The sequence below is a fragment of the Lactuca saligna genome, chromosome 5, assembly GCF_052625555.1.
Source record: "Lactuca saligna cultivar CGN05327 chromosome 5, ASM5262555v1, whole genome shotgun sequence".
NCBI lineage: Eukaryota > Viridiplantae > Streptophyta > Magnoliopsida > Asterales > Asteraceae > Lactuca > Lactuca saligna.
This window is the reverse complement of record NC_136421.1, coordinates 297,263,681-297,289,544: the sequence shown is the minus strand read 5'-3', so window position 1 is coordinate 297,289,544 and position 25,864 is coordinate 297,263,681. Positions and strand designations below refer to the sequence as shown.

Below are 25,864 nucleotides of genomic sequence, written 5' to 3'. Positions count from 1 at the left end.
AAACGACACAACATTAGCGGTATACGTTGGTAGTATGTGGTGGATGTGATATATGGTGGTGGGCTGGTGGCAGTGGAATGGGCCCACTAATTAATTCAATAATAATAATAAGTCTAAAAAAATGAATATAAAATTAGAAAAAGTGAAAAAGAATATAGGAATTTTAGTTATTTCATTCGCACTTAACAAAATCGCATTGAGTGTAACTAGGATATAGACCAAAACTTATAGATTTGCAATGGTGTTAAATCTTCAAAACTAAAACCAAATGTGAGAAATATGTATACCATAGGATCAAAACTTACTTTACCATAGTAAAGTCATATACATACAAAATTACAAATTCATATATATAAATATGTAAACATGACATATTTTTACATACTAAAAAAACAACTTTTTATTTTTTTTCTTTCAAAATGAGTATTCTCGTTTAGCGAACCCCTTTAGAATATGTTACCTCATAGATGGTCTATCATTTTGTAAAGACACATAGATGTTTTGTTTTGTTTTGCAATTATTTTGACCAGCCGTGATTGAAGCAACTTAAGATTCGAGCACCGCCCCTACGAATGACAATTTTTTAAAAGCAACTTATAAAAAACACAAATAAAATTATATAATTTTTTTTATAGTTAAGACATGAAATTATAAATAACTATGGTAGTTATTAAAAATCAATTTGTTAATGTGACCATTTTAAAAAAATATTGGTATGCATTAATATAGAAGTAATCACAAAAGCAGAGATTACATTGATGTTAATGGTGTAAGACCTTCATGTCTACACACAATGTGTGAGAGATCGTGGTGTGTATACACCTCACCATTATCACCTTCCACCTTTTTTTTAAGGGTTCAACATTTGATTTGAGGGGTCTGAAAATATAATATGTATAAAAATCGATGAATTGGAAGGGTTATAGCCAAAATTTTATATTTTTAGGCTTAATATATAAAATTAAAATATTAAGGGTTATTTCTACCAAAAAAAATCAGGAGGGTGGGGGGCACAGCCTCCGCTTGTCCTAATAAAACTCCGCCATTGTTCTTACCACAACACAACAAAGCGAGTATACTCCCCACAATGATTGTGGTCATAGTGGATTTTACCTGCAAGAAAAAAAACCTTATTGGTCGTGGTTGATTGTAGTGGACAAGATGGGAGGCCATGATCATGGCTTCAGATCAGCACCACGAGAAGACTCGGGTGGTGTTTACGGACTGTGATTGTTGCCACCTAGACCACGGACCATTTCGTTGTCGGTACTCAAGATAGCCTAAGATATAATTTTAAATGGATTCATGGATCAAGGACAAAAATCATAAGAAAATGAAACTAGTTTGAAACTTGGACTCAAAATACAAATTTCACAAAATCGGACCATTTATGTAATTTGATCTTAATTTTACAATTGAGTAAACTTAAACATAAAACCCCCGATGATAGACACAGTTGCACTTTATAAGTAGAAGAAGCCACAACAGCGCAAAAGGGTTGACCCTAAACCCTCGCTTTTCTCCCCTCTACAAAACACCCTAATTCCCAACTCGTGACGCCCACGTTTTCTCAAACGTCAACCCTCTTCTTCTCTATCCACTCTAATAAATTCCAAGGGAGCACACACTATTCGGAGACACAGACACAGAAATGGCCGTAGGGTACCTCCGAATGTGGTGGTGTGCGGTGGTGCTTGCAGTATTGTTCGCCGCTTGTTTGGCTGCCGGAAACACCGACTTCACCTTAGGTAATAATCTGTTATCGATTTCATTTCTTCATGAACCTGTCTGTTCTTCTCGAAGTAGAGAATGATAATTGATTGATTATTGGTTCCATTCACATATACGAAATTAAGTTTGATTACTCAGTCTCTATTTACTAATCATGTATTTTATTTAATTATATTGTATTGGATAAATATTTAAGCGTTAATCAATTTACGTACTTATGTCATGGGCAACAAAGCATCGATTTTATTTATTTTTTTAAAGCTTAGTTTTAATTTTGTACGGAGATTCACATTTCACAAGTTCACACTCCAATAAGTTAAGTCGGCATCGTGAATAGTGCAACTTGTCAGCTGATCTTGAATCATCTGACGTCTCTTAAAAAAACATTTATTTCGTTAAATAGTTTTTACCTCTTTATATGTTTTTGACTAATTACGTTCGTAGTAACTTTGAACGTAAAAATATAGTTGATATTTCAAAACTGTATATTTACTTTTGATAAGCATTTTTTTACAAATAAAATTTAAAGCTAGAAAGCTATTTTTGTCAAACTTTTACAACTGTACAGATGAAATATTTCAAATCAAATAATTGCATGGGGATATATATGTATTTTTCAACGCATGTAAATAATAATTGTTATTATATAATGGATTATTGTAGGTGAGAAAACAACATTGACTCAGCGAAGGTTGTTAAGGATACATCTAAATGATTATGGTGAACCATCTGCAAATAAAGGACATGATCCTAAAGGAAAGGTTGCTAAGCGTCCAAAAAAGAAAACCCGTCACTTTTAATTATGTATCGACGTAAAAGTTGATAGATAACAAGGGACAAGTAACAGAAAACTTTTATTTCGATAGCAAGTAACTAAGACATAATGTTTGTTATATTTTCTTTTGTATGTTCGTGATGTAAGATAACTACTTATGTTTGTGTTTCTGGTTGTTAACATTTTATGGTACTATGTCAATTAGAATCTTGGCTCTGTTTATTAGTGTCAAAATTGCTATTGATTTATTAAGAATGTCTTGTTGTAATAAGCGTATATGAAAGATAGTGTTTGATATATAGGACTTAAAAGAACTTGACTAGACAATTAATACGCAATTACACGATCCTAAATCTTAATGAATTCAGGATGGTTTTATTAAGCAATATTAAAAGTCAATCATATATAAAAAGTATCACGACACTACTCATTTCAAACGTACATGTTCATGCAATCTAAATCAACCTTCACATGCCATGCAAATTATATGCAAATTGCATGCACATAAAATAATATTTACCACATGAAAAGTTGAAAACTCACCCGATGATACTGATAACACCGTACTTGTGTGCACGATAAGCGGACCTCCTGCTAATCCATGTAGCATTTTCTAAGATGCACTAATTTTATTTTATAGACATGTATCTTTTAAAATGATTAAAGTTACACATAACCTGATTAATTGTTGAATTATTTATTATACGTATAATTATATATAAACACTTTTGTATCCACCATAAGTCACTACATGCTTAATAGTTAATAGTATGATATCCATTTTTTTTTTGGTTATAAGTTAGTATTTAACAACTCTTGGCCAGCCTTTCCTAGTTTCCTTGATGTAATGCCTTCGAATATTTTGCATGTCTTCAGGTGTTGCTCGACGTGACAGCAATATTATGTGATCAATATTGCATCATCTTTCTATTTCGCCCTTTAAATAAGAAACTGAAGTATAATTCAACCAAATTACTCCTGGGCCCCTTCACTTAGAAAAAAGTAATAAATAAATCCAATAATACTAAACTTATAAATTTAAGGAAAACTGTAAAAATTAAAATTACAATATACTTATATGTGTCCACGATGCATTATGTACACTTGAACCCATCTCCATCTTCCAACCTTAACACCCTAAGCACATAATTCTCGCTCAATAACACTTTTAATATAATTAATAATTGATATGAAGGGTATTGATATGTCATAAGGATGAAATATATAATCTTATATAGTTATATGCCTTAAAAAATACGGATAACACCCCTTCATTTCAAAATACGGATAACACCCCTTCATTTACCAATCTGATCTTGTTTCTTCAAAGTTTCTTAGTTTAGCATTTATTGATGGAGCCAAGGTCAAAATAAATGACTAGCATAAAAAAACGACGTAATATACAATAAGAAAAAAACTCAATTTCATTAAATATAAAGTTCAATTTCCATAACAAAATTACGTTTTAAAGTTCACCTCTTCGTTTTTTCATTCTCCGAAAACGACTAATTACATTTTCAGTCTTAACAATCTCAAGTCATTCCTTTTCTACACTACAAATCAAAACAACATTCATAAAATCGTCACCTATCCTATTAAGCAAATCAGTCTTCAACAATTTCATTGTAGAAAAACACCGTTCAATGGTTGTGGTTGAAACCGAAGTTAGTTTCAACAATATATAAACCAAAGGGAAAGAGATGTGTTTTCCAGTTTCCACCAAACAACGAGCGAGGTTCCCAATTCCTTTCAAGTTAAAAAATTTCTCATCATGAAGCAAATAGTGATAATAGATATTAAGTTGTCGATTAAGATGCACTTTTTCTAAATCGTCAAAATCATTTTTTGTATATCTCGCTAAGCTTCAACAATTTTTCTTTATCAAAACTAGAAAATGAGTCACAAGCACTCAAAGTCGCGATGTTCGCTGTCAATTCCATGCCAATTTTACTAAATCGATCCCCGAATTCTTGAATTTGCATATCCAAGACCGTGATAAAAATTCAAACTTTAAAATGATGTTGATTAGTCATATTGGTCCTACACTTTCGTGGGGTAGCATGATATTCTAACATGTCCACAATTATAATATTATGTTTTTCACACAAAACACATACCTTCTTCAAATTTGTGGAAACTCATCTTTTCTAAAAACTAACAATGCTTTCTTTGTCCATCTTACTAATGAAATCGCTTCCAAAATATATTGATCTTTTTTTTAAGATGCTTTGACAAAGTATCCATGAGGCCTAGAATTTCCAACATGAAGTGTAAAAGAAACACAAAATCAAGTGTCTTGAAATATGACAAAATACGCTTTGCTTGATTACTGATGAATCCCAATTTCGTCACCGACCTTGAAGAACGTACAAATGATAACCTTCCCTAAAAGTTGGTGTTCCAATCCTGAAAAACAGCACAACTAGTTAGGAGTTCTCCAGGGGCGTCCCTAGACGTCCACTCTGATGGTTAAATGAGACCGTGCTAACATAATCGAAATAAGGGAATAAATGAATATCAAGGTTGATTGTGTACCTCATTCTTCGAGTTCAATCCTTTCTTATGGTTTGGATCAAAGGAATGATCGCCCAGGCTGTAAGGACCTGCTTCAGTCTAATCGTCATTAATGCTCTATCGACCGAAGGTACCAAAATTGGCACTTAGGAGAAGTTGCCTATCATATCTAATAGATCCTAAGTCATACAACCAACTGCAACGATATTATATAGCTAGAGTCATCCTTTAGTCAGAGACATGTAAGCCTTAGTCCTGTACTTTCGGAGTACTGCTAACATCTTCCATGGTCATCACCTTAAGTTGCATTATTTATTAAAGACAGGTTTGGCCTGTATTTTGGACAGACTTGACCTCGTAGTGAATTTGGTGGTTCCGTAGGAGAGTTAATATAGGGTCGGATCTGTATATTGCTCATTAATTACAGTTAAATAATGTAGACCTCTCTTCTTTGACATATTGAAGGACCACAACGAATTATGCAAACAAATTCAACAAACTTACAATTGTTCTATAATGTGAACTCCATCTAGTATCTCCTGCCCGAACAAGAGAAATCTCTTGATTCAACCCTCTTTATGTTTCAGTTTTACCAATACTAATTTTGGCTTCAACTCTTTCTTGTTGCATCTCTCATATCATATCTTTTCTCTTACAAGAACCACAAACAACAGTAACCACCAAAGCTAGTTGTTCAAAGAATTTTTCAACATCATAATGTTTCTTTGCTACCACCAAAACCACTAACTGAAGTTGGTGTGCAAAACTATATATATATATATATATATATATATATATATATATATATATATATATATATATATATATATATATTATACAGAACTATTTTCTAATAATATCAAAGATTTCAAATCGTTGAATGCACCACTCATATTAGTTGCTCTATCATAATCTTGCCCCCTCACCTATTTATTTCAAAAAATTAATAAAAGGCTATTAGAAATAAAAATAAAAATAATATTGTATTAAAGAAATAATTATTATATGATTTCTCACCAAAGCCATACTTAAGTTGTTGTTGGTAAATACGGTATCAATGTCGACTTTAAGAGTCAAAGAACATAACTGAACCATCCGATTCGTCTGACATAGAACATAACTGAGCACATCAATTTAGTTCTGACCGGGCCCAACACATAGTCAAAACAGAATCATCGAGGGGCCCAAGATATCACTTTTAATCCTCTTAGGATAAAAGGAACAGATAAACTTTGACATGATATGCTTGTACTAACTTCTCATGAACAGATAAATATTTTATTAAAGAAATAATTATAGTATGATTTCTCACCAAAGCCATACTCAAGTTGTTGTCGATAAATACGGTATCAATGTCGACTTTAAGAGTCAAGGAACATAACTGAACCATCCGATTCGTCTGACATAGAACATAACTGAACACATCAATTTAGTTCTGACCGGGCCCGACACATAGTCAAAACAGAATCATCGAGGGGCCCAAGATATCACTTTTAATCCTCTTAGGATAAAAGGAACAGATAAAGTTTGACATGATATGCTTGTACTAACTTCTCATGCACAACGATACGTTTTATAACATCAAGTTACAAGTGCATTTCGTATCATCAACACACAACCAACTCATAGTCAACAACTCATATATCTTAGTTTGAAGACTATATGATATTATCATCTCAAAATCACTCGTGATAAATTCCATGAAGTGATTCAGGTGAGTGCAGTTTGATCCAATGCTCAAATCTTATTTCACAAGCACTCATGAATGGTGTAACAGACTTTTGCTATGTCTAACACCTTAGACAATCTTACAAGCCAACTCATGACAGTCTTTCTTCATACCTACTTCCAAAGTGTGATCGACTGTGGATAGTTTAAATAATCTTATTATTCGGGAAGTCAAAACATGCAAAGTGAAACACAAGGATAATACTAATCCTATATGGCCCCAAAACTTTTGAGTGTAAATAAAACACCTTTTATTTTATCACCATATTGATTACACATTATTCATTGTATATTGTTTCGATTTATCAACTAATACTTGAATTAAATCAATAGTTATCCCATGCTCCAAGCATGCACACTATGTTTACCTATGGTCCTTACTTTGTGAAATAGATCAATTGTAAACATTTCCAACGATACTCATTTCACAATTCCAAATCCTTATCGTAAGTGTAAGAACACCAAGTTCTTGCCACTTACTATAATTTGTTAGATTATAAACTTATATGCAGCGATCCTTTTGTAATAACTATGTATACAAGTCACAAAGAATTTTTTAATTACAAAAACTTTCCATTGGAGATTGTTAGAAGACAATTCCATAGATCCGAAGTCTCCTATTCAAAACACAATCATTTGAACATCATTCTTGCATAGAAGTTTCTAACCTACACATAGATTCTTAATATCCAACTCCCATTATGGAAACATTTCTATATTTTCCATACAACAACTCATTATTAATAGAATCCTATCTTGCAATAATAATGTCAATATGGTCCATTCATTACTATACTTCTAACTGCCCATAAGCGACCAATCCTTGGCGAACCTTAGATTGTCCTTAACAGTTGTTTAATAAATTTAGGTATATCCAGTTCTGGTCCTTTTTCCCTCTTAATGCCCTAGGCATTTGGAAAACTATAACACATGAATATTATAACATATGCAATCGATCCTATACATGAAGCATATGAGATACGATTCATAATGTCTTACATAAAGACATGATACTTGACCAGTCTTTTAATATATCCATATATAGAATTTCCAATTTTGAAGCATTTCAACATGGTATTTATATAAATACTTGATTAAATTTGATTAAAATCTCAATCTAAACTTCTAGAACAGATATGAAGTATAAGTTCCTCTCCCTTAATTATGGCAAAACAACTTTTCATCCCTACAACTTTGTGAATTGAAAACTTTGTTTTCTATAATTAACATTGCTAACTTGCAACACTTACCATAATAATTATGCTCCCACTAGCATAACAATTATTTTTGTTACTTGCATAACATATGCTCCCACTAGCAGTGACATAGATCCAGAAATCAGTTGAACTTCTAGAAATCAATACTTTATTGACTTTCTTACCAAAGTTTAGATTTCTGACATGAGATGCTTTCGATAAACCTTTATCTTAGTTCACACACTTTTTATTAGAAAGCTCACATGTGTGTCTAAACAATTTTAGAACGTACAAGAATAAGTCTCAAATGTTTAGATCTTTTGCCATTTCTCGCAATTTGAACTATGAAGAGGGATGCCGTAGTCGTAATCAAATTTGAGAATGCAAATATCACAATTGCTAAGTCTTTAAAATCTACTTAGTGAAAGTGTTTCCTCACAATCATTTTCATAAATTGGAGAGAAACCTTATGTCACTTCGATTTTTATGGTGTATGTGTCCCTATCTATGTGAATTTGTCAAAACCAAAATCACAAGACAATTTTAGTGACAAATTTAAACTCATATGGACTGAACTTACCTAATATTAATTCCTTGCCACTTGGTAGCACCACGACCCACCATGTCTTCCAAGTTATTGAGCAACTCATCCTTACTGATCAATAAACTTTCACTGACCAATTGAGAACTCTTAGAACTCACATGCATAGTCAACTTTAACTGGAATGGGCACAAAAAATAAGAATATGTCAACATGATAGGTTACAAACCTCAAGTCGTGTGATAATGATTAACAATAGGTTCAATCTTGATTAGTCCTTAAAAATTTTCAAGATCTTTAAGACTCCCACTGACCTCTTGAAACATAAGTTTCTCACCGTCAAGGAACACTACTTGACAAAAAAATATTCAAGAGTCAGTACGATTTCTTATCAAGACAAACACTATTGACAATCGGTATCAGTTGATCTTTATTTTATCCAAAATATTACAACTTACCAAATTCAAATGTACAAGAGTAAGAAACATTTTCCTCTACATTTGCTGATATGTCACTCAGTGTACAATCTTAGAGTATGATTCTAAGATTTGATTTTGAAACGAAGTATGATTCATCTTAATTGATTTAACCATTTCAACAATTCATGATTCCTCTTCTTAACCAAACAAATGCACTAAGGGTCCTTAGAGGATCAAATTGTGATACGGTTTTCATAATCATTAAGATAATCATAAAACACGATACTCAAGTACTCTCCCATCTTTTCAGATTGGAGAAACTTTTATCTTTCTGCCTAATTTTGAGTCTTCTTATTCGTTCTACTATACATTGAGACTTTTCAATTACTCAGAATTATACTTAATCTTATAAGCATAACTGTATTTACTAACTTTAGTAAATCATGACAAAATAGTCTTATCGTTCTTTGTGATGGACTTGAACAGTGCACAACCAAGTGTACCCGATCCCCTAGTCCTTCACTTGACTCGCATATATATGTAAGCAAGGAATTAGTCTTAATTTGCCAAAGATGAAGTTTTCATTCATCACACAATACAAGTTGTATGATTCCAAGTTTCTATCAAATTGAAACTTAGATGATGAGAATCATTTCTTATTTGGTAAATTTAGACACTACCACGACCAAAAGAATCAAATCCATATTGCTAAAAATACAAACATCAATTTTCACATATGCCATTGCAAGGAAATATAAAATAAGATATAGTTGTAGAAAAACTTTTCCTTACAGTGAAATTACCAATGAAAACGATGTTATTACAATTTTCTAAGCAATCTATCATAACTTTTAAGCAGCAGCTCAAAAATCCGATCATCGAACCATGCGATCGAAATCCATCTCTTCGCGATCAGACTCCGCATGCCTTTCCTTTAAGCTTTCTTCTTCCTTTTTGATTCTGCAAAACATTAAAATGTACATTTACATCATGTAATAAGAATCTATAAGTAGGAACTTAATAGAGTTAGATATTGAACTTACCTGAAGCAGAGTCAAACCTTTTTGACTTTACCAACTCTTAGATCTCTCAGGTAGTTAGGGAAGCTTCACAACCAATGCCCCTTCTCTTGGAAATAGAAACAAATGTACTCTTTGGGAATGGTACACGGGACAATCTCAAACTTAGCCTTTCCCTTTCCCTTGGAAAAAGAAATCGTTTATGGACTTCCAAGGTTTCCATTGTCAATATCCATGGAAGTTTGGGAAGTAGATCTTTTAATCAAATTTCCATTACCAATGCACCAAATCATTGCTGATTCAACAACAATTAAAAAATATGTAAGATCGATAAGGGACATGTCGCGGTCTGTCATATAGTAGTTTTTAACAAACTGACTATACGACTCGGGAAGTGACTGAAGAACCAAGTCAACAAACAACTTCCTTGAGACATCGACTCCTAACATTCCCAGCCTGTCAATGTGTGACTTTATCTCCAAAACATGTGCACACACAGATCTTCCATCTTCATGTTTGCTAGCCAATAAGGCTTGAGTAACCTTGAACCTTTAAAGTCTTTGAACTTGTAGGTTAAGGATAATAATTGTAGGAGGTGGAGGAAGTGAAGTATGATATTATGGAATATCATCTTCACGTGGAAACCTTTTCCAACAGATTCGGGAAGACCATAGTTGTCTGACAAAGACATCTATAAAGGGATAAATTCAAGTTAGTTGATCTAAGTCCTTAATATAACACCCAAAATGAAGTGTTAAGGCTAGGACCCAACACAATATTCTACAACTGCGAAAAGGGATGCCTTAATCCAATTGTAAAATATTTGAAGGGAGGTAAATGACGATTTACCAATTTCCACAATGAAAAACGAAATAGATTATTAAGTTTTAATTGGATTGAAATTCCTAGATCCTTTGAGATTTATTAAACTTTTCAATGGCATGTTTAAATCTCGATTGTGTCCTTCAAGTTTGTGACTGGGATGCCGAGGATCACAAACAAGGAGTGAATAACCATGAAAATTAGCTTGGTACACCCAATGTTACAGATCACCTAATCAATGTGCCAGTTAACCATAAACGCTCCATTGATCTATGATCAACATCAAGCTACCCTTTGCCACATATTTTCAGTCCCGGATTAGTATGTCGGTTAACCACACACGCTCCACTAACGACTTAACAAGGTGCAAAGTGTAATTTCATGGATTAACACAATTTTCACATTTTCCTAAAGTAACTAAGATTGGGAATTTAATAAAAGTTTAGTTACTTTATATTTATCATTATACTTTTAATGAGGGAGAACTAATGTCCTATCCTACCCGTTCGGCTAACGACCCTCCACCAGTCAAGAAAGTGGTAGGTGAGAGTAGACACCCATTAAACTACCATTTTATAGGCAGTAACCTTATACCCCCCCTTATAAACCGGATTCGTGAATAAGGCCTACTAACGGTAAGACCGACTTGTCTTATATATATATATATATATATATATATATATATATATATACACACACACACACACACACACACACACACACACACGTTTAATATAATAATAGTATAAGGGTTGAATTTTAACTTTTAAAACTCTAGGGTTTGGAATTAAAGTTTCATTAGTGAGACTTTACAAATTCCAAAACTTGAGGGCATGTTTTGAAACTTGTCAAAACTCTTCATATTCATAACTTATGAGTTAATGTCGGTTTTCTGAAAAGACTCTTGATTTTCCATAACTTGAGAACAAGTTATGAAGTTCATTAAAACATTTATGATAAGACTTTTTATGTTCCATAACTTAAGAACAAGTTATGGAATCCATTAAATAACATTTAGATCAATTCTAATAAGGAAAATTATCATATAATATTCTATTGATCTAATCTAACTTATATAGCAAGGCAATTCATATCAAATAATACAAATAATTAACCTATTATCTTAATATTTGACAATTGTCCTTTCATTTCCATAACATATGAGTTTAATATCATTTTAATGTATGAGAATTTTCATTTTCCATAACTTGAGGACAAGTTATGGAGTCCATTAAAGGCATTTAGATCATTATTTTAATTAACACAATAATCAAATAATTCATCAATAATCTAGTTAAACTCATAAGAACAGGATAATTCACATCAACAATCTTTAAGAAATTGGCCTAATCATATAAACTAATACAAAATTTGAAATTATGACAATTATATTTTAATTGGATAAGCATGATCATTACCATATCAAAAATAGATTTCATGGTTCACTAAAACAGTTCGGGGGTAATGACCCTAATCCAATTCTGGTCAAAAACTTGAAATTCTCCACACAAGAGCACCAACTTAGCAAGTACATGAACTGGACCCGTCGAGTTGGTCTATTACTGGGTGGACTCATCGATTTAGCCAGTGGACTCGGTGAGTTCACCAATCAGAAGGCAGAAAAATGATTTTTTCAACTTTGAAAACCAATAAGCATCAAGTATAACAGAAAACAATCCTAGGCTCTGATATCACTGTTGGGTTTTGAGCACTATAACACTCCTATGGTGCACGTGCAACCCTAAATGTTTTGGATCTATTTTTTTCTCTAATTATACATGCATATTTTCAATTTTCCAAAGCATTGTCCTAACTAGCATACATTTGAACAATTGAATGATACAACTAGTTAGATGACTTACATTTTAAAAGGACTTGTAGTTCTTGACCTTTGAAAGCTTGAGCACCCCAAGGGTGATGCATCTAATGGTTCACAAGCACAAATATGCAAGAGGAGTCTTGGGAGAATAGGTTACTTGGCACATAATCAACTCCACTCTCTTAGAATGCATAGGGTAACGATTTTGGCACTAGGGGGTTTATTTATAGTGTAGTAAATGCTAGGGTTACACTTTGTAAACCCTAATGGCCTTTCACATTCTTATGCTCCATGGGTTTAACCTCCATGGATTATCTCATTGGTTTAGCCCATCTACATAATCATGGATCATTGGCCCACACTATAAGAATCATTGATTTACATAATCAATCCCCATATATTTAATTAGTCTCTTTTGACCACAAAATTAATTCAAAATTAATTCTTGATCAATACTAATTAAATAATATGATTTCATATTAATCTATTATACTTGTAATATATTAATAAATCATAAATAACCTTATTCTCAAAAGTCCATCCTATCAAATTGCACTGGTGAAGGCAACCCAAAAGGACCATGCTATAATTGGGTCAAGTACATCCCAATTATAGTTATGGGCTTAGAAACCAAATCCAACAGGAAGTCCTTGGAGTATGCGGGACATATGGTTCAGGTATGCCGGGCGTACTGCCTACTGTGGTCCTAGGACACGTTTTGGGCCATTTTGAGGGTTTAGCTTTGATTGAATGGGTTTGCTTTGAGGGGTTAAATAGTCTTTTACTCTAAGATTCGGGATTATGGAATTGGGCTCTCGTTCATGGTTTATGACCTTATTATTAATTAGGGTATCATTTGATTATATTTAGTGCAGAGATTTCCCGGATTAGCAGTCCGAGCATTTATTTGATTTTTCAGTAGTTTGAGGTGAGTCTCCTTCCAATGTTTGTCGGGTCGAAGGCACTAATGCCAACCCATGGATTATTGTTATTTGTATGCTAGGTGTCTGTGTGACTATTTCATGTGTCGTATGTGTTTGTATGTATACCGGGCGGGGTCGATGCCAGGCGGGGCCCATTGCATGATACTGACAGATCTGTTCCGGGCAGGGCCCGATGGTTGTTGGGAAGGTCCATTGTATGTATGGTATGTGATATTTTGGGGAACTCACTAAAATTTGTGTTTATAGTTTTCAGTTTATGTTTGAGGTACTTCTGGATCAAAGGGTAAGAGCTCGGGATGATCATATCGCACATACCATGACTTTCCGCTTTATTGACTCCGATGTATTTTGGATGATTATGGATACCTTATGATTTCCTTATGGTTTTGATAAACACGTTTGGTTGATGTTTTAATTAATATAAAAACAAAAATTTTTGGTTCTAGGTTTGGGACGTTACAAATTGATTCTTTTTCTCCTTTTCGTTTAATACAAAAAATAGGGAATTAAGAAATAAATCAATTCCTTTTGCATCAAAACAATTCTCTATTTTTAAGAGGGAAAAGGGGAGAAACTAAAAAAATCCAATAGGGAGAGAATTAGAAAAAAAAAAAAAAAAACGGAGATTTCAGTTTACCCCTATTCGAACCCCATTGAGAACATTGATCGAATTTTATCCAATGCATAATGGATTTCTCATGCAGTCGGCCCACGTCTTCGTATTGTTTGCCCTACAAACACCCGTACATCCATTGGATCACCATTCACGACTTCAATTTGTTGCGAAATTTCGTTGTTGCTCCATTGGAAACGACTTCACTTCTTCTTTGTCGATTCTGTCACCATCATCCTCCAATTCAAGGTATGACTATTCATCTTGCTTTGATAAAACCGATTCTTGATGTTTAAATACTATTTTAGTGTTATTTGAAGGTCAATTTTGACTACTACATGCGATTTGATCTGTTTCTTGTTTGTGATTGAGTTTCATGTACAAATGTAATTTGTTTTTTTGCAATTTTAGTTTTTTCTCTTATTTGAAGAACCATAAAATCTTGATATGATCTCAGAATAGTAGATTGTAGTTCTATATATTGAAAATGTTTTAGGCTAAAAAATAGCTTAATTTATTAAGATATGGCTGAGTTATACAACCCTAAACATGGGCTGTTATGATTGTTGTAAACTATTTCAACATTTTGTAAATTTTTTTTATCCAACTTTAAACTATTTCATACAAGATCAGTATTAGCTTATTTCCTCCCAAAATTGTACTCCTCTATGTTGACTACATTGTAGGATCATAAATCAACTTAATTGATTAAGATTTTGCTGAGTTATACAACCCTAAACAGGGGCTGTTAGGATTGTTGTACAATATTTCAATACTGTTTTGAAGTTTTGTCCAAGTTTGAACCATCATAAAATCTTAATACGAGCTCGGAATGAGGTGATATTTTTTTTTTCCATATTGTAGTCCTCTATCTTGTCTATGTTTCTGGATTAAGAAGAAAGTTATTTGGTTCAGTTTTGGCCGAGTTATGCAGCTCTAAAGAGTGGCTGTTAGGATTTTTGTATAATAATTCAATATTTTTTTAAAAAATTTTATTTGTTCAACTTCGAACCATCAAAAAATCTCCATACAAACTCGGAATATGACAATTTTTTTTTCCAAATTGTAGTCCTCCGTCTTGTCTACGCTTTAGGCTAAGGAAATAGCTCATTTGGTTTAGTTTTGGCTGAGTTATGCAACTCTAAATAGCGGATATTATGATTTCTCTACAACATTTCAACATTTTTTTTAGCTTTTTTTTTTGTCTAACTCTTCCTTGTTTATATATATGTAGACGACACGATCACCTTTGCAACAACGGATTGTACGAAATAGACAACTTGTTAGGGCATCCGTTGTAAGAGTATTGTATGCAGTCTATGTTATGATTCGTTGGTGGATGATGTATGATTTTGCTCTGAATCGTTTAGGAAAAGCTACAATACTGCGGGAAAAATACTTAATGAGTTACCATAATGAACGTGATAATATTCACGATATGGTTTATAAAAGTGATAAAACAAGTGTGGTTAACATAAAAATGAATAGAAATGTATTTACGAGACTATGTGGCATGCTTGAACAAAGAGGGGGGGGGGGGTGTTGAAAATAGCAAAAACATGTTAGTTGACAGGCAAGTTCTTACATGTATTTACACATAACTAGATTTCAAATTTGATCCCTATGGTTATCAAAAAAATGTGGATAGAGTCCAAAATCTTTTCAACTTGCACCATTCGTCCAACATCAAATTCTTTTTGTGGTTTTGGTCCCTAAAAAGTTGAAATGACTTTTTTGCACTTTTAATTTTATTTTTGAGTTTATTTACTCTTTTTTAATATTTAGAAAAATGAAAAAGAAAAAATAAAGTGGCACATGCATACCATATGTACCCTCATCTCTATCTCTCTCTACATCCATCCTCCTTATTTATCCCATTTTTTCTGCCTTGAATCCCCAATTTGGAACATAATACCCAATCAAACGCCTTTACTGTAACATCCGGATTTTTACCAGGTATCTTGTAAATTTAATTTTGTGGAATTGTGAGGGGGACTCGGCGAGTTGGAGCTCAGACTCGCCGAGTAGGGACGCGGATTTGGACGATGGAGCGCGCCTGGACTCGGCGAGTCCAGGATATGGACTCGGCGAGTCTGCTCTGTGTAATGAAACCCTAAATTTCCGGGTTTGAGGCCTATTTAAAGGGCCTTATGGCTGTCATTTGTGCTCACCCAACCCTCAGTGAGAGACCCTTGTGTTCTTGAGCGATTTGTGAAGAGAAAGGAGCATTTCTTGACCTTGTGTGTGTTATTTAGCAAGAAGAAGGAGGCTCTAGGCAAGAGGAAGCAAAGGAGGTTGCTATTTCGTGGATTTGGGGCTTAGATCATCACTCTAGAGGTATGATCTCAGACTATTTTCTGTTTGGTGAAGCATTATGCAATTTAGGGCTTATGATGGTCATTTATGGGATGATTTGGTGCCCATCGGTTCCCTCCTTGAGTTGAGGTTATGGATCTGGACCCATAGAGGTCCAGAGAGCCTCACTCCTCAAGCTTTATGTATGACAATGGAGTCCATGACCTTGTGTTGTAGTAAATGAGTCAAAAACATCATATATGGTCATATAGAGGTTGTATGTGCATCAAGATTGTAACTTTACGTGCTAAATGAGCTTGGAGGGACTGGATCTATGGATTAATGGACTGGATCTGACATTTAGAGCAAGATTGAGTCAGTGCATGGCACGGACTCGCCGAGTCCGAAGAACAGACTCGGCGAGTAGCATGAATGTTGCCCGACCACACAGTGAGTGGCCTCGCCGAGTTGGGGAGGGTGGACTCAGTGAGTCAAGGGGGGAGTCAGAATGGACCGGTGGATTGAGTCAAACTGGACTCGCCGAGTTGTTTTGAGACTCGGCGAGTTGAGTCGTGGTGGCCCCACAACTCATGCCAGGTGGAACTCGTCGAGTTGAGTGAATGCTCGACGTGTCAAGGGAGGATTCCAGGGAAATTGGTGTATACGCCCAGACTCGCCGAGTCGCCTTGGTACTCGCCGAGTCCGGTCAGAGTTGACCGTTGACCGTTGACCAGAGTTGACCAGTGTTGACTCCTTATTGATAGTCAACCTTAGAGATATAAAGTGTTAATTAGAAGCATATAATGTTATAGGAGGATTAGAGCTCGGAGGATCGAGCACGAGGGATTTCCAGGATTTGTGAGATACCGAGATACGCGAGGTGAGTCTTCTCACTATACTTTACCTTGAGTAGGTAACCAGAGTTATGTGATAGAGTATTTGTATGCTATGTATGTTGTGTGTTGTACTGCATGATTTCTATGTGATTTATGCGGTGCATGTTTATCAGAGCTAGAACCTGAGGGTTCACAGAGTTTGGGTGCACGGACCCACAGAGTTATAGCCTAGAGTGGCTAATATGTGTTATATGTGGTATTTTGGGGAACTCACTAAGCCTTGTGCTTACAGTGTTGACGTTATTTGTTTCAGGTACTAGTGATGACCGCGGGAAGGCGCCGGCTTGATCCGTATACACACACGTTCGGAGCTTGATATTATGATCTTGGGATTTTGTACTGTTTTGTTGGATAATTAAAATGGTTGATTTTATGAATATCGATGGAATTATGTTTTATAAAAATTGAAAATTTTGTTTGAAATTTTCGGTGTTACAAATTGGTATCAAAGCCTTGGTTTGAGGGATTCGGGTACACCTTCTGGGGTATTTGAACTCAAACTAAGGAATTGAAGAGATATTTCAAAATAAAACCAAAATTTTCTAAGAGTAAAAGATTTTCCAGGAAGAAACGTGTGTACGATCAGCCAGCGCCCGAACGGTGAATTCCCAAAATACCTTATATTATGTGATAATTATTATTAATGTGATGTGTTTGCATGCTAGAGTAGGCTAGGTATTGCTAATAGGACTAGAATGGCCTGTTTTGTGATGCCTTAGCCTAGGGAGGGGTGAGCTGCTATGAGATGCTGAGAGTAATTAGGTAGCAGCTAGGGCTTTGTGTGAGATCTATTTCAAAGTGATTTAAGTATAATAGAGTACTTGGGGATTAGGATCTGAAGAGGAAGATTTGGGGTGTGTACTGAGACGGTGCGGACAGTAGTATTGGGCCCGTACTACTGAAAGCACCGGTGCGGTACACAGTCCAAATAAGAATCTTGGGATGCCAAGGATCAAGGAGGGGTGGATTGTCGAATGTAAGAGTGTTCGAGTGAAGTCTAATTATCGCATGTTGTATTTCAGAGGTTGATCATGGTGAGGACACGTCATATGCCAGAGGATGCCGGAGCTAGTGATGAGGAGATTCGACAGATCATTCATGAGGAGGTGGCTGCGGTCATCAGAGCTGAGATACCAGAGATGTTCGGGTCTATTAAGACCGCGTTGATTGAGACATTTGACGAGCGCTATGCCGCTCTTTCTGAGGCTGCGGTTGCAGCGGCTGCCGCAGCGATTGCTGCGGCAAGACCCCAGGGAGGTGATGCGACATTGTTTAGGGAGTTCAGCAACACCAAGCCACCAGAGTTTGATGGTACGCAGGACCCGGTGGCAGCTATGAGGTGGATATCTGATATGGAGGGATGCTTCTTCACTTGTTCGTCCCCTGAGCATTTGAAGGTTCGGTTCGCGTTGAACCAGCTTCGCTTGGGAGCGAAGGATTGGTGGAAGTTTGTGACGGCGCACTTCACACCGACTGAGCTTTCGGCAGTGACCTGGGAGAGGTTCACTACCATGTTCCGAGATGAGTACGTTCCTCAGGTAGAGAGGGAGCGTCTGACACACGAGTTTCTGACCCTCAAGCAGGGTACCGAGTCAGTTACAACGATTACGAGGATGTTTCATGAGAGGGCGATGTTCTGCCCTGAGCACGTGTCCACCGAGCAGGCACGTATGAGCCGTTACCTGAGCATTCTGAGACGGGATATTCGGGAGTTCGCTGCGAACTCCTCGTATCGGACATTTGCCGAGCTTCAGGAAAATGCTCGGAAGAGGGAGATTGAGCTTGAGACTCAGGCCAGGGAGGAGGCGGAGTCTCTAGGGAGGGATCGGCGGCCGGCACAGTCCCAACCGGCAGCCAAGCGGGCCAAGCCCGCTGATCCCAGACCTGGGAGCCAGAAGGGCCGCACTTGTGGAAAGTGCGGCAAGGGTCACGATGGAGTCTGTTGAGCAGGGTCTTGCTACAAATGTGGCAAGGAGGGGCATATGGCCAAGGACTGCCCCAAGGGATTTGCAGTGTGCTTCCACTGCAACCAGACCGGACACCGGAAGGCAGAGTGTCCGCTACTGCGCGGAGCATCTCAGGGGTCTGCTCCCGCCGCCATCAGAGCTACTGCTACAGAGAGTCGGCCCGTGAAGGCCGAGGCACCGAGGGCTCGGGGGAGAGCCTTTCAGCTGACTGCGGAAGAGGTCCGCGCTGCACCCGACGTTGTGGCTGGTACGCTTCCTTTTTATTATTTATTTATGGTGTTGAGATATTATGCTTATATTATGCTATGCATAGGTACCTTCCTTGTGAATTATGTACCTGCTTTAGTGTTATTTGACTCGGGTGCGAGTCGATCTTTTGTATCTTTGACATTTAGTCAGCATATCAGTGTTAGTCGTGGGGCACTGAATCGGCCCCTGCGGGTTTCCATAGCCGCCGACAGAGTGATTTGTGCCACAGAGGTCCTCCGGGGATGTGTATTGGAGATTTTTGGGGTTGAGTTCCCGATCGACCTGATTCCTATTGCGATGGGTGATGTCTGTGTTATAGTGGGCATGGACTGGTTGAGCCGATTCGGTGCGGTTATCGATTGCGAGCGTCAGCTGGTGACTATACGAGATCCTAGTGGGGGAGTTCTTTCGGTTTACGGCGAGGGTACACATTCTGGATCAGCCTTTTGTTCGGCTGCTAGGGCGAGGCAGTGTTTACAGCAGGGTTGTAAGGGTTTCGTGGCGTATGTGATGGATACACGAGTGATCTCCGAGAGACCGAGTTCGGTGGATGAAGTTCCGGTGGTGCGTGAGTTTCCAGATGTCTTTCCCGAAGAGTTACCAGGTGTGCCTCCCGTGAGGTAAGTGGAGTTTGGTATCGATTTGGTTCCGGGAGCCGCGCCTATCGCTAAGGTGCCGTATCGCCTTGCGCCTCCAGAGATGCAAGAGTTATCCTCGCAACTTCAGGAGTTGCTGGGGAAGGGGTTTATTCGGCCGAGTAGCTCGCCGTGGGGAGCACCCATCCTGTTTGTGAAGAAGAAAGATGGCTTACTTCGCATGTGTATTGATTACCGGGAATTGAATAAGCTGACGGTCAAGAACCGTTACCCGTTGCCGAGGATCGACGATTTATTCGATCAGTTACAGGGAGCATCTTGGTTCTCCAAGATTGATTTGAGGTCGGGCTATCATCAGGTGAGAGTGCGGGACGAGGACATCCAGAAGACAGCATTCAGGACGCGTTATGGGCATTATGAGTTTGTGGTGATGCCTTTTGGGCTCACCAATGCCCCGGCTGTGTTCATGGACCTCATGAACAGGGTATGTCGGCCGATGTTGGATCGGTCGGTGATTGTGTTCATTGATGATATTCTGGTGTATTCGAGATCTAGAGAACAGCACGAGGAGCATTTGAGGGAGGTTCTTGGAGTTTTGAGATCGGAGAAACTTTATACAAAGTTTTCCAAGTGCGACTTCTGGTTGCGGGAGGTCCAGTTTCTGGGACATCTCGTTAACCAGAAGGGGATATTGGTCGATCCGGCCAAGGTTGACGCAGTGATGAGGTGGGAGGTGCCAAGGTCACCTTCTGAGATCCGGAGTTTCCTTGGGTTGGCAGGGTATTATCGGAGGTTTATTAAGGATTTCTCCAAGATTGCAGTTCCACTCACCAGATTGACCCGGAAGGGTGTTACATTTTTATGGGGTCCCGAGCAGCAGACCTCCTTTGAGACGCTTCGCCAGAGGTTGTGTGAAGCTCCGGTATTAGCTCTTCCGGAAGGGATGGAAGGTTTTGTGGTATTCTGTGATGCATCGATTTTAGGACTGGGAGCGGTACTGGTGCAGAAGGGACATGTGATAGCATATGCATCGAGGCAGTTGAAGCCTCACGAGACGAGGTACCCCACACATGATTTGGAGTTGGGGGCAGTGGTGTTCGCCCTCAAGATTTGGCGGCACTACTTGTATGGGGTTCGTTGTACGATTTACACGGACCATAAGAGCTTGAAGTACTTGATGGATCAGCCTAACCTAAATATGCGGCAGAGAAGATGGTTAGATGTGGTCAAGGATTATGATTGCGAGATCTTGTACCACCCGGGCAAGGCTATTGTGGTAGCCGACGCATTGAGTCGCAGGGCGGAAAGTACTCCACTGAAAGCTGTATGTTTGAGACTGACCGTGATAGCTCCAGTTCTGGACGCCATTCGTGGGGCTCAGGCCGAGGCTGTGCGTCCGGAGATGCAGAAGAGAGAGCGGGTCGTTGGGTTGGTTTCTGAGTTTATATCGGATAGTCGGGGTCTTATGACTTATCAGGGCCGGATCTGGGTACCGTTTGTGGGCGGTACGCGTACTACATTGATGGAGGAGGCTCATAGATCGAAATTTTCGATCCATCCTGGGGCTACAAAGATGTATGTGGATTTAAGGAAGGAGTATTGGTGGCCTTGTATGAAGAGGGATGTCGCATGGTTTGTCGAGAGGTGTTTGACCTGTCGAAGGGTAAAGGCCGAACACCAGAGACCGCATGGCAAGTTGCAGCCATTGGAGGTTCCCGAGTGGAAGTGGGAGCAGATCACTATGGATTTCATCACCAAATTGCCGAGGACTGCCAGAGGAGTCGATGCAATTTGGGTGATCGTGGATAGGTTGACAAAGAGCGCCCACTTTCTTGCCATCAGTGAGAGTTCTTCGGCGGAGAAGTTGGCGGAGATTTATGTGAGAGAGGTTGTATCTCGGCATGGGGTGCCGATCTCGATTGTTTCAGACCGCGATGTGCGTTTCACTTCCCGTTTCTGGAAGAAATTTCATGAGGAGTTGGGTACTAAGCTGCATTTTAGTACCGCATATCACCCCTAGACCGACGGGCAGAGTGAGCGGACGATTCAGACACTTGAGGACATGCTTCGAGCATGTGTATTGGACTTTGGAGGTAGTTGGGACACGTATTTGCCCTTGGCAGAGTTTTCCTACAATAACAGCCATCATTCGAGCATCGGTATGCCGCCCTTTGAGCTGTTGTATGGTAGGAGGTGTCGGACTCCCATATGTTGGGGAGAGGTTGGGCAAAGGGTAATGGGTAGTACAGAGATCGTGAATCAGACGACAGAGCAGATACAGCTGGTCAGACAGAGGTTATTGACCGCTCAGAGCCGACAAAAGAGTTATGCGGATAAGCGCCGGTCCGAGCTGGAATTTCAGGTCGGCGACTTCGTTCTCCTGAAGGTTTCTCCTTGGAAATGAGTGATCCGGTTCAGGAAGAGGGGCAAATTGGTCCCCAGTTTATAGGTCCGTTTCGTGTGATTGCAAGGGTAGGCCGGGTAGCCTATCGGCTGGAGTTACCAGCAGAGTTGGGGCAGATTCACAACACTTTTCATGTATCGCAGTTGAGGAAATGTATAGCCAATGAGTCGGCAGTGGTTCCATTAGAGGATATTCAGGTGGATGCAAGCCTGAATTATGCTGAGAGACCAGTGACTATTAGGGATCGGAAGATCAAGATTTTGAGGAACAAGGAGGTACCTTTGGTATTGGTTCAGTGGCAACACCGGAGGGGATCAGAAATGACCTGGGAGCCGGAGGGTATGATGCGGGAGCAGCATCCGGAGCTGTTTTAGAGCGAGACTTCGAGGGCGAAGTCTAGTTCTAGTGGGGGAGAGTTGTAACATCCGGATTTTTACCAGGTATCTTGTAAATTTAATTTTGTGGAATTGTGAGGGGGACTCGGCGAGTTGGAGCTCAGACTCGCCGAGTAGGGACGCGGATTTGGACGATGGAGCGTGCCTGGACTCGGCGAGTCCAGGATATGGACTCGGCGAGTCTGCGCTGTGTAATGAAACCCTAAATTTCCGGGTTTGAGGCCTATTTAAAGGGCCTTATGGCCGTCATTTGTGCTCACCCAACCCTCAGTGAGAGACCCTTGTGTTCTTGAGCGATTTGTGAAGAGAAAGGAGCATTTATTGACCTTGTGTGTGTTATTTAGCAAGAAGAAGGAGGCTCTAGGCAAGAGGAAGCAAAGGAGGTTGCTATTTCGTGGATTTGGGGCTTAGATCATCACTCTAGAGGTATGATCTCGGACTATTTTCTGTTTGGTGAAGCATTATGCAATTTAGGGCTTATGATGGTCATTTATGGGATGATTTGGTGCCCATCGGTTCCCTCCTTGAGTTGAGGTTATGGATCTGGACCCATAGAGGTCCAGAGAGCCTCACTCCTCAAGCTTTATGTATGACAATGGAGTCCATGACCTTGTGTTGTAGTAAATGAGTCAAAAACATCATATATGGTCATATAGAGGTTGTATGTGCATCAAGATTGTAACTTTACGTGCTAAATGAGCTTGGAGGGACTGGATCTATGGATTAATGGACTGGATCTGACATTTAGAGCAAGATTGAGTCAGTGCATGGCACGGACTCGCCGAGTCCGAAGAACAGACTCGGCGAGTAGCATGAATGTTGCCCGACCACACAGTGAGTGGCCTCGCCGAGTTGGGGAGGGTGGACTCAGTGAGTCAAGGGGGGAGTCAGAATGGACCGGTGGATTGAGTCAAACTGGACTCGCCGAGTTGTTTTGAGACTCGGCGAGTTGAGTCGTGGTGGCCCCACAACTCATGCCAGGTGGAACTCGTCGAGTTGAGTGAATGCTCGACGTGTCAAGGGAGGATTCCAGGGAAATTGGTGTATACGCCCAGACTCGCCGAGTCGCCTTGGTACTCGCCGAGTCCGGTCAGAGTTGACCGTTGACCGTTGACCAGAGTTGACCAGTGTTGACTCCTTATTGATAGTCAACCTTAGAGATATAAAGTGTTAATTAGAAGCATATAATGTTATAGGAGGATTAGAGCTCGGAGGATCGAGCACGAGGGATTTCCAGGATTTGTGAGATACCGAGATACGCGAGGTGAGTCTTCTCACTATACTTTACCTTGAGTAGGTAACCAGAGTTATGTGATAGAGTATTTGTATGCTATGTATGTTGTGTGTTGTACTGCATGATTTCTATGTGATTTATGCGGTGCATGTTTATCAGAGCTAGAACCTGAGGGTTCACAGAGTTTGGGTGCACGGACCCACAGAGTTATAGCCTAGAGTGGCTAATATGTGTTATATGTGGTATTTTGGGGAACTCACTAAGCCTTGTGCTTACAGTGTTGACGTTATTTGTTTCAGGTACTAGTGATGACCGCGGGAAGGCGCCGGCTTGATCCGTATACACACACGTTCGAAGCTTGATATTATGATCTTGGGATTTTATACTGTTTTGTTGGATAATTAAAATGGTTGATTTTATGAATATCGATGCAATTATGTTTTATAAAAATTGAAAATTTTGTTTGAAATTTTCGGTGTTACAAATTGGTATCAGAGCCTTGGTTTGAGGGATTCGGGTACACCTTCTGGGGTATTTGAACTCAAACTAAGGAATTGAAGAGATATTTCAAAATAAAACCAAAATTTTCTAAGAGTAAAAGATTTTCCAGGAAGAAACGTGTGTACGATCAGCCAGCGCCCGAACGGTGAATTCCCAAAATACCTTATATTATGTGATAATTATTATTAATGTGATGTGTTTGCATGCTAGAGTAGGCTAGGTATTGCTAATAGGACTAGAATGGCCTGTTTTGTGATGCCTTAGCCTAGGGAGGGGTGAGCTGCTATGAGATGCTGAGAGTAATTAGGTAGCAGCTAGGGCTTTGTGTGAGATCTATTTCAAAGTGATTTAAGTATAATAGAGTACTTGGGGATTAGGATCTGAAGAGGAAGATTTGGGGTGTGTACTGAGACGGTGCGGACAGTAGTATTGGGCCCGTACTACTGAAAGCACCGGTGCGGTACACAGTCCAAATAAGAATCTTGGGATGCCAAGGATCAAGGAGGGGTGGATTGTCGAATGTAAGAGTGTTCGAGTGAAGTCTAATTATCGCATGTTGTATTTCAGAGGTTGATCATGGTGAGGACACGTCATATGCCAGAGGATGCCGGAGCTAGTGATGAGGAGATTCGACAGATCATTCATGAGGAGGTGGCTGCGGTCATCAGAGCTGAGATACCAGAGATGTTCGGGTCTATTAAGACCGCGTTGATTGAGACATTTGACGAGCGCTATGCCGCTCTTTCTGAGGCTGCGGTTGCAGCGGCTACCGCAGCGATTGCTGCGGCAAGACCCCAGGGAGGTGATGCGACATTGTTTAGGGAGTTCAGCAACACCAAGCCACCAGAGTTTGATGGTACGCAGGACCCGGTGGCAGCTATGAGGTGGATATCTGATATGGAGGGATGCTTCTTCACTTGTTCGTCCCCTGAGCATTTGAAGGTTCGGTTCGCGCTGAACCAGCTTCGCTTGGGAGCGAAGGATTGGTGGAAGTTTGTGACGGCCCACTTCACACCGACTGAGCTTTCGGCAGTGACCTGGGAGAGGTTCACTACCATGTTTCGAGATGAGTACGTTCCTCAGGTAGAGAGGGAGCGTCTGAACAAGGAGTTTCTGACCCGCAAGCAGGGTACCGAGTCAGTTACAGCGATTACGAGGATGTTTCATGAGAGGGCGATGTTCTGCCCTGAGCACGTGTCCACCGAG

General features: G+C 39.0%; 1 long non-coding RNA gene across 1 annotated transcript; it reads left to right on the top strand.

Annotated features, from left to right (window-relative positions):
- The first annotated feature begins 1,480 nt into the window (after positions 1-1,480).
- Positions 1,481-2,715, top strand: LOC144998373 (uncharacterized). The gene is made up of 2 exons (XR_013660287.1): positions 1,481-1,748; positions 2,395-2,715. It is a non-coding gene; the product is annotated as an uncharacterized LOC144998373 (long non-coding RNA).
- The last annotated feature ends 23,149 nt before the right edge of the window (positions 2,716-25,864 follow it).